Below are 3,550 nucleotides of genomic sequence, written 5' to 3'. Positions count from 1 at the left end.
GAATTAAAAGACAGCGGTTACGCTGGCTAGGTCATGGTCCGAATGGACGAAAACACATGAGCATTGAAAGTATCCGCCGGGGGAAGCAGAGGAAGAGGAAGGCCCCTCTTCGTTAGAGAAGGACCTGGCTTCGCTTGGRGTATCCAATTGGCGCCCCGTAGCTAAAAGAAACGACTGGCGCGCTGTTGCAAACTAGGCTATAATCGCGTAAGCGGTGTCTACGCCAGTAAAGAAGAACAACCTTCTGGTCGATTTGATACAACTTAATAGAATTGTGTTCATTAACTTTTGCTAATCTTATGAATGAAAAAATATTTTTAAATTGTTTGAAGTAAGAAAGTAATATTTACTTTAGCGAAAATGCCTTATCATGCAGCTAAGATTAATATTGTACTTACGGTAAAAAATTTTTCAAATGGATCAACCAAACTCAAAATTAGTTCTTTTTCATCTGYCTCCAAGACGTCAGGGTATGGGAAAACTTCCGCTGAAAGCATTTTTCCACGAAAAATATTCATCATAAATGACGAACTATTTTTTAATTGTGAACTCTTGGTATCACTTTTAATATCCTTCAAATCCATATTAGTTCGAGCCGAAAAATATCTGCAGATATAATTTTCAAAATGATTTAAATGATTGATATTATTTATGAAATAAGCAATTTAAGATTTACCACTATGAGCAAAATTTAGTAATACTTTGGTCATACAGGGTTTGTCCGGAAAGTAACAGTGAGTCGATGTCAAAAAATTTATTGAACCAATAGTTATAATTCTTTAAAAACTTTCAAAACGGGCTCCTTATGCGTCGATGCAGCATTGCCAGGGCGATTTGCAAGCATTGAAGGCATCACGGAAGGCATTCTCAGGAATAGCCTTGAGAGCCGAGGTGCATGCTGCTTGGGTACCCTTTGTCGTCTTAAAATGCGTGCCTTGCTTCAGTCTTTTCGGGCAAGGAAGTAAAATATGTCCAGGGACACATCTGCGCTGTAGGGTGGGTACGGAAACGTTGGGATATCGGCCTTGGTTAGGTAGCTGTTCGAAGGAAAGGCGCAAGTTCTGGTCATCAGTGAGCACTTTAGGAACAGCTTCGCGTACACCTTGCGCCTGTTCAAGTGCTCCGTCACAATGTCAGGAGCTACAGATTTTGATAAATTTAACATCTGGGCAATTAAACGAATACTTAGTCAGACGGTTTGAGTTCAAACGTTTGTCCTGACTTTCCAGGTGCTCTAAAACAACTAACCATCCGGTCGTTCGTGAGCTAGGAACGCCCTATACCGAATCCAGTCGGTGCGCGAGTTAATATCGTTTCCACGATATGAGTTTAAGAAAACAATTTTATTTCTACGCCGAAATGCGTGTCTTTATTGATATTCTTAAGAACTAATTTTAATATAAGATCTTACAGCTATTTATACTAGTGAAATGCTGCTGCTGTTATCTGCTTGAAACTTCGTTGTTGTAATTCAATATCCGTTATCTTGCTATCACTTGTTTGTTATACAAGTAGAAGAGATGCGGAGGTGGTTATCGCAGTGGATTATTCCATTGCCAGATGTTTATCGTTTATATGTTGAGAATGCATTTCTAGATAATGCATGTTTGGTTGGTATTGTAATAATAGTCCATTTCTATTGTTCGACTGATAGTGCATGTCAATTATCGGTTTACATAGTTCGTTCGGGATGTATATTAAAAGATAATATGTATGTGAGTGTGTGACCCGGAGCGARTCTATGTCGTTAACTGACGCACGCCCCGAAGTCGCGGCAGAAAAAAATGAGTCCTATTACCTTCCGGACAAACACTGTAATTTTAGAATTCTTATTTTATTCTTCAAAACTTATATCGCCTCCTCAAAGAAATTCCTTTGGCTCTAATACACTTGTGCCAACGTTTTTTCCAATCCTCGAAAATCTTGTTAAAACCAGTTTACGGAATAGCCTTCAATGCGCGTAGCGATTCTCGTTTAAAGTCTTTAATTGACTCAAAACGGTTTCCCCGAAGTGGTCGTTTGACTTTGCTGAATAGTCGGAAGTAACACAGAGCTAAATCAGACGAATATGGTGACTGCAGCGATATTGGTTGAAAGTTTGGCGAAAAACACAATTTAACTAATAGCTTCGCGCAAACGACGATAATACTCACAAATCTTTGTTGACAGTTTGTCTGGTYGAAAGAAGTTCGGAATGCACCACAGAGATAATCGAAGAACACTGCCATTACAACCTTGAATTTTAAATTCTTTAACACGGTTGATAGATGGTCGTAAGCATAGATAGCGGTTATAGCCGAGATTACAATACGCGACGATCGTTCTTCCTTTTTTAGRGCTGGGGYCAATTGGAGATTACAAGTGCAGCCAGAACCTTCTCCAACTGGTCTTTCCAACGGAGTGTACATCTCTCACGTCCTCTGCTTCCACCAGCGGGTACTGTGTCGAAAACTTTCAGAGTTTCCTTCCTTCCCGAGCTGTTGGTATTGCTTAAGGGGTTAGGCCACTCTAGAGGGTCATAAAATAGGCTTTTTGTTTTAGATTTTATTTCGCGAAAACTATTAAATAAATCTGGTTTTTAACAACAGGGATTTATTATACATATAATTAACAGCTTATAACYATTTTTGAAGAAAAATTAATTGAAAAATGGCGGCTACACAGCGTTCTCCCTAGGATGTCTCCGTTTTTTCGGGAATCACGGCCGGACACACAGCTCTTGTAATTTTTTTATTTTAATAAGTTGTTCAACGGTTTCTGCTTGTAAATAGCAATAGCTACAGAATTTTTGACAAAATGGCGGGCCTTTAAAGGGACAAGTAACAATTTGACCCAAAAAATTGCTTGAAATTTGTTAATAAAAAACAAACTATGCAAGATAAAAAAAAAATCCTACGTACTTCTGTAAGCTCCTGCGAATGGTAGGCATCTTGCCGTGGTGCAGGGGCTTAAGTCGCAAGGCATATTCGGCACGGCGAATCCAACCGTTAGGACTGGCAGCGGAAAGACGGCAACCCCGGCAGCCAAACGTAAAAGCAACCAAATCACGCCACAGGAGCCACCAAACTCCAAAAAGCRAAGGGGCAACTACGCCCAGGTCGCTGGTGGCCAGCTCTCCGCCCCGAATCCTCYTCGGGCAGCTGAGGGACAGCGCAGATATGCGGATGCCTTGAAGGGCATACGGATGGCTGTGCGGCCCTTGAACTACCCCGCGGAGACTCTAGAAGCGGAGGAGCTCACSGCCCTACAAGATCTCCTCATGGAAGAGGTGTACAGGGGTTGCAAGGACCCGGTAGCCTYCCATGGGGTATACTTCAAGGGCGGGTTCATGCAGATCGACTGCAAAGACGTAGATAGCGTCAAATGGCTTCGGGAGATCGCTTCCAAGCTGGTCTAACTCAACCCATTTTGGGATCTCTGAATCCGAGTCCAGAGATTGTTCCCAAATGGACCACCACCTCTTCGTCGATTTCAAAGCTGCTTTCGACAGCACGAAAAGGAGCTGCCTTTACGCCGCGATGTCTGAATTTGGTATCCCTGCAAAACTTAT

At 41.8% G+C, this 3,550-nt stretch overlaps 1 long non-coding RNA gene across 1 annotated transcript; it reads right to left on the bottom strand.

Annotated features, from left to right (window-relative positions):
* Positions 1 to 416: 416 nt before the first annotated feature.
* On the bottom strand, positions 417 to 3,146 carry LOC108968515. The gene is made up of 3 exons (XR_001993336.1): positions 2,154 to 3,146; positions 677 to 1,102; positions 417 to 606 (listed from the first exon to the last, which is right to left on the bottom strand). It is a non-coding gene; the product is annotated as an uncharacterized LOC108968515 (long non-coding RNA).
* Between the last annotated feature and the right edge of the window lie 404 nt (positions 3,147 to 3,550).

This window comes from Bactrocera latifrons, unplaced genomic scaffold (genome assembly GCF_001853355.1).
Source record: "Bactrocera latifrons isolate USDA-ARS-PBARC rearing strain unplaced genomic scaffold, ASM185335v1 scaffold_2199, whole genome shotgun sequence".
NCBI lineage: Eukaryota > Metazoa > Arthropoda > Insecta > Diptera > Tephritidae > Bactrocera > Bactrocera latifrons.
The sequence above is the reverse complement of the archived record's forward strand: the minus strand, read 5'-3'. Positions and strand labels throughout refer to the sequence as shown.